The sequence below is a fragment of the Chlorocebus sabaeus genome, chromosome X (genome assembly GCF_047675955.1).
Source record: "Chlorocebus sabaeus isolate Y175 chromosome X, mChlSab1.0.hap1, whole genome shotgun sequence".
Taxonomy (NCBI): domain Eukaryota; kingdom Metazoa; phylum Chordata; class Mammalia; order Primates; family Cercopithecidae; genus Chlorocebus; species Chlorocebus sabaeus.
The window spans coordinates 38,975,277-38,988,499 of record NC_132933.1 but is presented as its reverse complement, the minus strand read 5'-3'; positions in this window follow the sequence as shown (position 1 = coordinate 38,988,499).

Genomic DNA, 13,223 nt, shown 5'->3' with positions numbered 1-13,223 from the left:
TTACATCCACATTTTGGAATACATCCTACAAAATAATAGAAATGAATGAACTATTGATACAGTCAACATCTTGGATGAATCTCCAAAAAATTTCGCTGAGTAAACAAAAGAGCCAATCCCAAAACCTTACTCACTGTGTGATTCAATTTTTATAGTGTGCATTCTTGAAATGACAAAATTATATAAATGTAGGACAGATTTGTAGTTGTCAGGGTTAATTAGGAGTTGGATGTGAGAGGGTAAGTGGATGTGGCTATAAAAGTACAAGTGGGATACTGTGGTGATGGAAATGTTCTGTATCTTGATTGTATTAATGTCAATATTCTGGCTGTGATATTATACTATAGCTTTGTAAGTTATTATTAGTGGAAGAAACTGGATAAAGGATACACAAGATCTCTCTGAATTGTTTCTTAAAACTGCATGTATCTACCAATTACCTCAAAATAAAATACATAATTTTTTTAAGTCTTAAGAGACATTTTTCAATAGCATTTTGTGAGCTTTATTTGCACATGGATTCAAACAAACTCTAAAACAAAAATAAATTTATGTCAGTGGCATGTGACAATTGAAACATTGATTAGACATTTTATTTTATTAAGGGGTTATTTAAAATATTTAATTGTGATAATTTCCTTCTTTTGATAATTAAGAAAGCTTTTATCTTTAGAGATCCATACTGAAACATTTACTGATATAAAGATACAATATCTATGATTTGCTTCAGAATATGAGATGGTAGGCAATGGGTGAGAGAAAAAACAAGGTTTACCACAAGCTAATGATTGCTCAATCAGTACAATGAGGACTTAAGGGATTAATAAATTATTCTATTTTTGTGTTTGTTGAAACTTTTCCATAATAAAAAGGCACAGTTTTAATGAATTAAGCAAAACATTTGATTTATAAAATCCAGAGGGTTTTAAAATTAATTATTTATTAGGCTTTATTGTACAGACAAGAAGACAAGAAGTCTTGTGCAAAATCAAGAACAAATTTTGCTAATTGGAGACTTGGTAAGAAGGATGATACAAGAGGTTGGGAAAACAAGTTATGGCATATATAAGAAAGAGGGAGGAGAGTGCACTTTACAAGCAACATTCTTCTAAAATTTTTTTTGTCTAGTTTGTTCTTAATTCTAGCCATCGTTCTGCATTCATCATAATAAAGAGCAAATGATTATGTCTATTCATAAACTTCATAATTAGTTTAATATAAAATTCACAACAAAATAAGCTATACTGGAACTTATTCCTTAAAGAGCACACTGCCTTGAAAGCACAGTCTCCATGTTGCTAAGGTTATGTAGGGACCCAGGTTTAAGCCACTCTGAATCACTCAGATCTTATTCTTTTTCACAGGTTCAGGACATCTGCCACCCTATCACACTGAGAGGGTTAGCTAAATTAGCTATTCTAAGGAGGTAAACCTATGAACAATACAGGGGGAATAAGGCAATAAAAGGTTACTCATAGTGAAAATGCCAATGTGACATTTTCATTCCAGAGCCAAATTCAACTGAATCCTATTTCAAATACTAAAGCAGAGAAATGCATAATTTTATCTTAATGAAGTTTGTACACTTGGCTAAGAACATTTATCGAGATGTGAATCCTCTCTCTCTCTCTTCTTTTTTTTTGTTCGAGAAGGAGTCTCACTCTGTCACCCAGGCTGGAGTGCAGTGGCACAATCTTGGCTCACTGTAACCTCTGCTTCTTGGGACTAAATTAACTCTCCAACCTCAGCCTCTCAAGTAGCTGGGACCACAGGCGTGAGCCACCACACCCGGCTATCTTTTTGTATTTTTGGTAGACAGGATTTCGCTGTGTTGCCCAGGCTGATCTCGAACTCCTGAGCTCAAGTGATCTGCTCTCCTTGGCCTCCCAAAGTGCTGGGATTACAGGCATGAACCACCACGCCCAGCCTAAATCCTCTATTGCTTTAATAAGACAACATGATCTCTGCATTTGAGGTTAGTGACTCCTCCAGAATGGTTGGAACTTTTGAAAATTTTGAGACCCTGTAGTCATATTTCCACAGATAATTTAATTTCTAGAAATTCTCTGCATTGTGGTACAATGATGAATGAAGTATTCCAAATATTTTATATTCTGTAAAACACCAACCTAGCCAGACATTTAGGAATAAGCGTCAAAGAATGTCAAAAACCTGGACACAGATTCTATGAAGAAAAGCCCAAAAAGGGTAAACACAGCATATAAAGGGTAAACACAGCATATAAAGGGTAAAAGGTCTTGGTGTTTTCCAAGTAAAAGGTGGACCCAGGAATAGTTAGTGACCTCTACTAGGGTAAAGAAATCCATATTATTAATGAAATCTGGAGAGAGTTAGCTAAAGAATCACTGCCAACTGCAGAAGTTAGCTGATTCGTTGTAGAAAAGATTAAAAAAAAGGAAGACACTGAGTTTGTGAAACGAAATCACAAAAGATCAGTAAAGAAGATATGGAGTAAAGTGTGTATATCTTTCTCTCAAAAGATAATGTTGGCTTATACATATGTCACACTTTGAAGGCTCTCAAGAAGGCAGTCTTGATAATTCAGTTATTTCTAATTACTCATCATATTCTTTCAATGTGTTTTTGCCATCTCTGTTCAATGTTCTCCTGCCATCCCCCAATTGTGTAATGTAGTGTAAAAGACTTATTAAATTATAAAAATAAAAGTTTGAAAGATACTTAGCAACAACATGTTTTGGTTCTGAGCAGATGTACATCCATTTAAGAGTTTTCAGTACTTGGGCACATTGGGCAATTCTGCAATGGATTTAGGTATCTGTGGGTTCTTATAACCCAATTACTACAGTCAATATTGCATAATTTGGTTAAGTCTTCCTCTGCATAGGACAATAAATTTTGTGACATCCAATTCATCCCGTGCAACATTATCAAAGCAAAAAAATCTGATCAATCAATATATCCATTTGTTGTACTTCAGATCCTGTGTAACCCCTTTTACTCTAGTGTGCAATAATTTAAAAAGAGATTTCATAGATTTTAGACTTGTTTCAAATCATCTATATAAACATGACAAAAGTTAATCATGGATTAAGGTACAAATCTCTTCAGCACATCATCCATTCCCATTTGATTAATTTTTTCAGTAATAGATATTACAGTCTGTAGCTTTTAGTAGTGGCGAGTATCAATACTACAATTTTGCTACAAAGCCTTTTCTTGCATCAACCGTGACTCTGTCAAAGAACTGAATAAAAATGAAAAAGGTAAGTAATACATGAATATAATTTAACAGAGTCTGTTGGAAGAGTCACCTGAGATCCATCTCAACTCCTGAGAGAGGCAGTGCAGGCTGATGTGATAGCACTGACTTCAGCGTCAGCATCCTAGAGTTCTACCCCGGGGTTTTTACCAACTAGCTTTGTGACCCTAAGCCAATGACCTCTCCTTTCAAGACTCAAGGTTCTACATTTGGGAAATAAGAGAGCTTGATCTCCAAACCCTAACACTCTATAAATTTGAGGATATTATGTTTTGACACTATGTGATCTGGTAATTCTAAGAAAATATAACAAAAAAATTATAAGGCACTATCATTTGTATCATCTGTATGCTTGAACATTCTAACCTGAAAATCCTTAAAAGTCTACCGCATGATTGCATACATTATAGAGGAAAAAGAAGACCCTTCAGAGAAGATTACGTAGCAGAATATACTAGAGGAATATAAATGTATGCACATATATATGATACAGATATACATATGCATATATACATATATAATGCATTTCTAGTACAGAATAAATGATAAATATCATGAGACAAATAGAAATAAAATGCTTTGGAAATACAAGGAAGTCATTGCTTTCAACTAGCAAGGTGGTTAAGAACTTTATGAAAAAGGTATTTGAGCTGGATCTTGAAAGTTTTTAGATCCAGCAAAAAATGGAGAAGGTAGAGGGAACTGGGTAAATAGAAGATGAGTGGTGGGAAACTGAGGCCTACCCTGCAGGTGCATTTTAGTGTACTGAAATTATTACAATGGTAAGAAACTGGAGGCAGGAAGATTAGTTATTTTTTTTTTTATAAAAAGCAGCAGGTGGGCGGATCACAAGGTCAGGAGATCGAGACCATCCTGGCTAACCCGGTGAAACCCCGTCTCTACTAAAAACTACAAAAAACTAGTCCGGCGAGGTGGCGGGCACCTATAGTCCCAGCTACTCGGGAGGCTGAGGCAGGAGAATGGCGTAAACCCGAAAGGTGGAGCTTGCAGTGAGCTGAGATCCGGCCACTGCACTCCAGTTTGGGCGACAGAGTGAGACTCTGTCTCAAAAAAAAAAAAAAAAAAAAAAAAAAGCAGCAGGTTTTGCTCTGTAGATTTTAACTCATCCCTACAGAGCATACTCAATTATTCTTGGTACTCCAGTGTTAGGCTTTTCTTTATTTGTATATATTTCTCCATATTACTTAAAATGAACTGTGCTTGAGATACATACATTCATTATTATATAAATAAACATGAGTTTTTTTCCATTTATTCTTTCAACAACAAAATGTCATGGGTAAAATGAGATACATACATGAAGGCAATTTGAAAAGCAGAAATGCTTTACAGAAACAAAGTATAATGATCTATTTTTTATGACAAATATTGTCTTTCTACATTGTCATGTAGAGTATTACTTAGTCAAATGTGTAGTTGAAAATGATTTTACTATTGCTCATATTTTTAAATTTGTTAGCCCTCTTAGTTTAATCAATACCCAGTGGCAGAAATTTTTTTGAAGCACTTTGTAACCTAGGAGTCCTGGTCCTTCTGCCTCCTAGCATAGAAAAAAAACTCTTCTTCACCTGAAGTGAAGCAGACCAGACCACCCAAGATATTAGAGGAAAGCAACCATTTGACTGAAGTTTAAACAATGTTCTACACATGATTAATTACACTTTGTCTTGGAGTCTGTCAGACCTAGATGTCAAGGAGATCTTCTCGCTTCCCATTATTCCTATTCCCACAGACCTTTTGGAGAAATATCATTCTATACTATTCACTAGGAATGAGCCTATCCTAAGGCATGTTCCCTTTACCCCACTCTTTTTATTTAATTATTTTTTATTGCTCCATAATAATTGTATGTATTTCAGTACATGTGATAGTTTGATTTTTTCTGTTTTTAATGTAAATTTAAGGGGTAGACATGCAGTTTTGTTACATGGATATATTGCGTAGTGGTGAAGTCTGGGTTAGTGAAACCATTACCTGAATAGTGTAGATTATACCTATTAAGTAATTTCTCATCCCCTATGTCCTCCCCACTCTCTCACCCCTCTGGGTTTCCCGTAGTCTAAAAGTGAATTAATATTGCTTTCTTTACTCCAGTTGCTAAGTCAAAGATTTTTGTAGGAGAATATGACAAATGTCATTTTCTCAAATGCCAACAAAGTGTGCTATAAGTGTATGTGTATAAGTGTGTGTAGGTGAGGTAGAGGCCTTCTTGGATCACCTCTTTCCTTCCAGTTAACTCCAAAACCTTACTGTTTTTCAAAGAGTCCAACTTCAAAATTCTGAACAAGTTTATTTGGATGAAAAAGCAGTACATTCAGCACAAAAGGAAACAAAAGGATCTGGAGAGAGGTGGTTATCTATAGAGAATGGATATTAATTTCAGGACCCCAAAGCCATTTGATGCTACAAAGTACAGACAAGGAAAGATCAGAATCTTCCAGAAGAAACCACTTTGGTGGTTTACATTTTTGACTTGTGTGAACACCCCCACTTTCAAGAGCAAATGCTCTAAGCCTTGAATGCCTCTAAGTGTTTGGAAGCTCACAAGCTTACAGCCAGGATGGTCTGAATTTAGGTCAGAGCCTCTTTTTGAGAGAGAATACATCTTCTACATCTCCTTTGTACTGTTTTGCCAGAACTTAGAACTGTTAAAGTGACCAGAATTTTAAGTGACAGATATTACAGAGCGGTTTCTGAGAAACTCGGATATCTTCTTTAAAATTGCTGGCTCCTCTAGCATAGATGGTGTTCATTGTACTGAGATGGGTACTCACTGCTCTATGGATTTATTGGAAGAGTTCCAGAGTGCTACATTAGTAACACTTTAGAAATGGTTCAATTCCAGTTCAGTATTCTTCTCAAGTACCTGTGGCATTTTTTTAAAGGACTTAGCCACAGAAACAGGTACTCACTGAATGTCAGCTAAGTGAGAAGCATTGATCCAAACACTGAGGTAGAGTGAGCCAAGATGAACTTGAGATATGGTCTCCTCACCAGGAATGTATACTCTGAGATGATGAGGCAGCGATATCTGAGAGAATATCTGAAATTCCACTAATACATGCTTACTGTCTGGATAAACACTAACCATGTGTTCTATTAGCACTCTGAGGAGATAAAAATAATACTCCATAAAGCCGAATAAGGCTTCAAAGAGAGAGAAGTCCAAGATGAGCATTGTAGCATTTGTAAAGGCCATGGATAGAAAGGTGAGTGATTTTGGTGGAAGGTAATTGTGACAAGCAGTATCTAACATGGGCCTCGCCAATCCCCACCTTCTGGTACTCCTACTCTCATGTTATACCTTCCCCTTAAGTGTGGGCGGGACTTATTAGTTTGCTTCTATTTAATAGAATATGGCAGATGTGATGGTATATCACTTCCAAGATTAGGCTGCAGAACTACTGTGGTTTCGACCCTGGAGATGCCCACTCTTGCTTCTCTGTCTCTCTTTTTCAAAAACCTTGCTCTAGGAAAAGTTACCTTTTTACTGTGAGAAGGCCCACACAGCAAGAAACTTACACCTGCAGACAATAGTCAGTGATTCCCTAAAGCCTGCTAACAGCTACAGAAGTGAACTTGAAGCAGATCTGCTCTCAGTTGAGCCATGAGATGACTGCAGCCTGGCCAACACCTGGATTACAGCCTTCCAAGAGACACTGAGCCGAAGGTGCCCAGCTAAGCTATGCTCAGATTCCTGGCCCACAGAAAGTGAGCTAATAAACATTCATTGTTTAAGTTCTAAGCTTTGGGATAGTTTATTACACAGGAATAGATTAAAAAAATATAGGATTGGGCTTGTAATAGTTTAAACCAAGGTTCAGAAGTTTAAGAAAAAATAAATCTCTGTAACTAGGCTTGGCACAGTGAGAATATCAGTTTTTTGCTTTCTTTTTGTTTTTCTTACTTTGTTTTTTCTTTCTTTTTTTTTTAAGTGGGTAAGTTTATGTAAGAAAATAACACAAAGCAGAGATAATTTTCTTTGTCCTAAGGATTAATATAAGAAAATAAATTGTCAACTTAAGCAGTTCAAAGGTTGCAAATTTGAATAAGTAAATACCAATTTTGTGAGCACCTAGAAAAGTAATAATATCAAATTTGCAAATACTGGGGCCCTGGATACAGGATGATTAGAAGGCACAGAAAAGTTTTACTACTTTTAATGCAGCTTTGTTTATTTGTGTTCATTAAAGAAAAACTTAATTTTCTTTTCTTTATCTAAAAAATAGTAAACCATATTTTGTTTCATGTTGATTATTTTTGCTAGCACTCACAAATGAACAGAAAAATGAAATGCTTGACTTTTTATTCTCCAATGCTGCTGCTTAAAGGAATTAAACAACCAGGCCCAGGACAAGAATAAAATAAAAAAGAAGACTTTTGTACTAAGCTGACTTAACCTGTTGAATAAAATTTCTTAGGCAGTCAAGAATTTTCTAGTACATGCCCAGCACCAAACCCCAAGATGCAGATTATATCTGCTTGATAAAACATAACTTCAGCAAAGGTGATTCTATTAAAATTCCTAGTATATTTGCCAAAGTTTAGGCTCCGTCATTCCCGGGAGAAGTCCAGGACAGGCAGGTATTTACTAAATCCTATCTTTGTGTCTTACTGCTGATAGTGTCATATTTTCCTAACTTCAGTTACAGCACATTGATTTTTATGTTTTAAACTATCTAATCCTCACAGATAGAGCAGCATGACAGAAACTCAATTTCATTTCAAATTGATGATATACTTTGGGCCAAAGCGATAGAACCATGTCTTGGTTGTCTCAGAAGCAGCACATAACTAGGCATGTAGAAGAGTTAAGAAAGGGTCCACCATGTTGAAAGAATACGTCCCACTAGTTTAGAGGTACCTTGGCCCTATTTATGTTTCAAGCTGGAACAAGAGTGGTTTATATGTTAGTGCATCCGGAACTGCTGTTGTAATTATTAAGAAAAAAGCTTAGCTTGGAGCCAAACACATGCTCCACTAATGCACCCACTTATTGCTAAAATTTAGAAACTAGTAAAGCATAACTTTGACTCCTCCTCCCTACCAATGTTAAATATCATTCCCACCAGGTGCCCTGGGACATGTTATTCTCAGTTCTACCTCCAGTCCTAGGTATGTATCTTTCTTTCAGTCTCCAGGTAAAGCAAATAGCCCAAAGGTAAATAAAATATTGTTAAAATGCAATATTCCCCTTTTCTCCATTTTTTTTCTTAAAACTGTGTTCTTCAATTCTTAACCATTAATACTATATATTTCCTGCCAACCAGAGCACACTGTGGATATTCAGAGTAGTTACTGGGTTAAAATTGTGTATATAAAATGTCTGTCTCTATATGACAGGTATGCCTTATAGTCACTACTCACCTCACCCTACATCATCCTTGAGAATGAACAAAAAGAATAAAAAGTCCCTACCCTTGTATTTATGTACCTATTGTCACCATGGCATTTCAGTAATGGTAATTCCCTTCTTATTGATGAAACCCATAATATAATACAAAGTTAGAGTTTTGAGGTTTTGCTGTCCAATACCTTCCTTCAAAAAAGGTAAAGTAATCTTTCTAAGGTTGCAGAGAAAAAATCTGAGATATCTGGCTCCTGGTCTAGAGCTCATTTAATTACATCATTTTCCATTACAAAATATTTAGCAGTTAACTAATTTAGAATTCATGAAAATTTCAGGATACATATTATTCCATTAACAACTCTCAGCCTGACTTCCCTCAGGCTACTTAGTAAATGAAAATACTTGCCGGTTTTCTCATTTATTCATGCATTGATGCCACAAATATTCATTAAGCCACAATCTATGAGACAAAAATTATGTTTGTGATACAGGAATGAGTAAAGCATAACCCCCTGTCCTATGTATCTTTCATGGTAAATAAAATGGTTGCTTCATTTAATCTTTTTGCCACCAGCTTTTTAAGCTACTCTAGCAAGAGGAAGCCAAACACCTAAACAAAGGATTTTTAGAAGTTCCCAGAACATTCTTTTTCTTTTTTTTTTTTTTTTTTTTTTGGGATGGAGTCTCACTCTGTCACCCAGGCTGGAGTGCAGTGGCCGGATCTCAGCTCACTGCAAGCTCTGCCTCCCGGGTTCACGCCATTCTCCTGCCTCAGCTTCCCGAGTAGCTGGGACTACAGGCGCCCGCCACCTCGCCCGGCTAGTTTTTTGTATTTTTTTTAGTAGAGATGGGGTTTCACCGTGTTAGCCAGGATGGTCTCGATCTCCTGACCTCGTGATCCGCCCGTCTCGGCCTCCCAGAGTGCTGGGATTACAGGCTTGAGCCACCGCGCCCGGCCCATTATTTTTCTTAATCCATTTGAAGTGGCTTCTTCTTGTTAGAGTAGCTAATGTCACACCAACCAAGAAGCACTATGAGGGAGGCATAAAAATATAAACAGCTATGTTCAGGCCTCAGAGAAACATAAAAAGCTAAAACTTGAGGGGTAACATTCTAGAGATAATAAAAACACATTAAGGCGATCCATGAATTCTTAGTAAATGTTTCCCTCAAAGCATTTTCCAGTTAACCGTGTGGTATATACGGAGGCTTAAAAAGATGCTAGATTATGTGTCATTATCACTGATATTTGAGATTGTGTCAATAGTATCAAGTAAGAAGAAGATAAAGGTGAGGACTGAAAAAAATATCAATAAAAGCTAAGAACCTCCCAAATTTAACAAAAGACATAAACATAGACTGCAGAACCTAAGAGAATCTCCAAAAAGGCTACTGTATGCTTCCAGCCCTGGCTCCCACAGCTGCACATGCACACACACTTTTAGTTTGACCGTGGAGCTGCCCATACACATGCAAACAGCCTAACCCCTGTCGCCAGCCCAGATGGCCTCTGTAATGGTGTACGTGCAAGCTGACAGCCCCCAATGTCATATTTGCACCCATAGTCAGGCCCAACCCCTGCCTTTGCCCTCAGTCTTCATCACCATGTGCAAGCCTATAGCTGGCTTCTGCTGCCATGGATGTGCCTACAGATGACTTCTGGAGTGAAGCATGTGCACACAACTGGCTCTGGCCTCCACTGCAACTAGACCTGACCCCTATCACTAGACAAAGAAACACAACTGATAACCCCCCTAACAGACCTCCCAACCTCTGCAGCCCTCTCACAGCTCCTGCGACCAAGGTCCATGCAGGTACCAACGTCAGAGACCCTAGTTGCTGAAGCTGACAAAACTCAGTGCCCCACCCCTAGAACTGGAGCCACTGTGCACACCCATACTTGGTGCCTCACACAAGTAGAAACAGTACCACAGCATTCCCCAGTGTGCCTCTCCTCCACTACTTCTCAGGTGAAGGTCTTTCCTAACCAGAGTCAGTCCATAAAGTCTGGAAGAGGCAACTCCTTCTTCATATTCACAGACATTTGCATAAAAATACAAGGATCATGAAGAATCAGGAAAACATGATACCACCAAAAAACATGATAAACTTTTAGTAACTGATTCTAAAGATTTGGGAATACACAAAATGCCTGACAAATAATTCAAAATAATCATTCTAAAGAAGCTTAGAAAATTATAAGAGAATACAGATTTAAAAAGTAATGTAGTCAGAAAAACAATACAAGAAAAAATAAAAAGCTAAACAGAGATTGAAAAAATTACAAAATAAAAGTTTTGAGACTGAAAAATACAATGACTAAATTTAAAAAAAATGCAACAGCAAGCTTCAACAGGAGACTAGATCAAGTAGAAAAAGGATTAGTGAAGACAGATCATTTGAAATCATTCAGAGAAGAAAAAAAAAAAGAATGAAGAAAGCCTATGAGATCTATAGAACAACATAAAGAGAGCCAATTTTCACATACTAGGAATTATAGAAGCAGAAGACAAAAAGAAAAGAATAGAAAATTTATTTAAAGAAACAATGGTTGAAACCTTCTTAAATCTAAGAAAAGATACATTCAGGTACACAAAGCTTGGAGGTCTCCAATCAAATTCAGCACAAAGAAGAGTTTACCAATATGAATTATTATGAAATTAACAAATATTAAAGACAAATAATTCAAAGGAGCAAGAGAAAAGAAGCATACTACATACAAGGGAGACTCAATATGGCTATCAGCAGATTTCTCAACAGAAATCTGGCAGGCCAGGAGACACTGGGATGATTTATTTAAAGTGCTGAAAGAAAAAGAAAAAAAACCTGACAACCAAGTGTACTTTACCTGGAAAAACTGCCATTCAAAAATAAAAGCGAAATACTTTCCAAGACAAACAAAAGCTGAGGGAGTTCATCACCACTAGATCTGTCCTAGAAGAAATGCTATAGGTAGCTTTTTAAGTTGAAAGAAAAGGATGCTAATTAGTAATATAAGAGTATAAAAATCACTGCCAAAAGTAAGCACATAGCAAAACTTAGAATATTCTAGTACTATAATTATTCTCTACCAATCAATTATATCTCCAGTATGGAGGTAAAAAGACAAATCTATTAAAAGAAACTATAACTACAATAATTTAATAAGGAATACACTTTATACAATGACTTAAAGTGTGGCATCAAAAACATAAAATGGTGAAAGGGGAGTAACAATGTAGTTTTTATGCAATCAAAGTTAAGTTGGTATAGGCTTAAAATAGCCTGCTTTGAGTAAATAAAAAAAGTTTTATGTAAGTTTCATGGTAATCACAAAGCAAGAGCCTATCATAGATACACAAAAGATGGAAAGAAAGGAATAAAAATATACTACTACAGAAAATCGTCAAACCACAAAGGAAGACAGCAAGAGAGGAAGAGAGAAACAAGAATCTACAAAATAGCCAGAAAAGAATTAAATGCCAGAAGTAAGTCCTTACTTATCAATAATTAACTTGAATGTAAATGGATTATATTCTTCTGTCAAAAGACATGGAGTAGCTGAAAAGATTTTAAAAAACCAACACCCAACTCTATACTGCCTATAAGAGATTTATTTCACCTTCAATGACACATATATATTAAACATGAAGGGAAAGAAAAAGACATTCCATAAAAATAGAAACCTAGAGACAGCAGAGGTACCTATACTTATATCAGACAAAGTAGACTTTAAGTGAAAAAATGCAAACAGAGACAAAGAAAGTAATTACATAACAATAAAGAGGTCAGTTCATCAAGGGGATATAAGAATTGTAAATCTATATGTACCCAATATCAGAACTTCTAAATATATAAAGCAAATAATGAAATATCTAAAGGGAGAGATAGGCACAGAAAGGCAAATAATGCATAATCTCAATCATATGTAGAATCTAAAAAAGTTAATCTTACAGAAGTAGAGATTATAATGGTGGTTACTAGAGGCTATAGTAGTTATAGGCAAGTGGAGTTTGGGGAGGTGTTTGTCAAAGGATGCATAATTACGGTTAGATAGGAAGAATAAGTACAAGAGCTCTATTATATAGCATGGTGACTACAGTGAATGATAATATATTGTATTCTTAAAAAATGCAAAAAGAATGAGTGTTAAGTGTTCTTGACACAAAAATAATAACTGTGTGAGGTAATGTATTTGTTGGTTAGCTAGATTTAACCATTCCACAATGTATATGTACTTCAAAACATTATATTATATATGATGAATACATAAAATTTTATGTCAGATTTTAAAAAATAGTACAAAAAAACACAATGGGAAAAGCATATTCTCTTAGATAAATGGTGTTGGGAAAACTGGATATCCACATACAGAGAATGAAATTGGATCCTTATCTCAGAATATATACAAACATCAACTTAAAATTTATTGAAGAATTAACTTCTTCCTGGTTCAGTCTTGGGAGGATATATGTGTCCAGGAATTTATCCATTTCTAGATTTTCCAGTTTATTTGCATAGAGGTGTTTATAGTATTCTCTGATGGTTGTTTGTATTTCTGAGGGGTCAGTGGTGGTATCCCCCTTATCATTTCTGATTGTTTATTTGAATCTTCTCTCTTTTCTTTTTTAT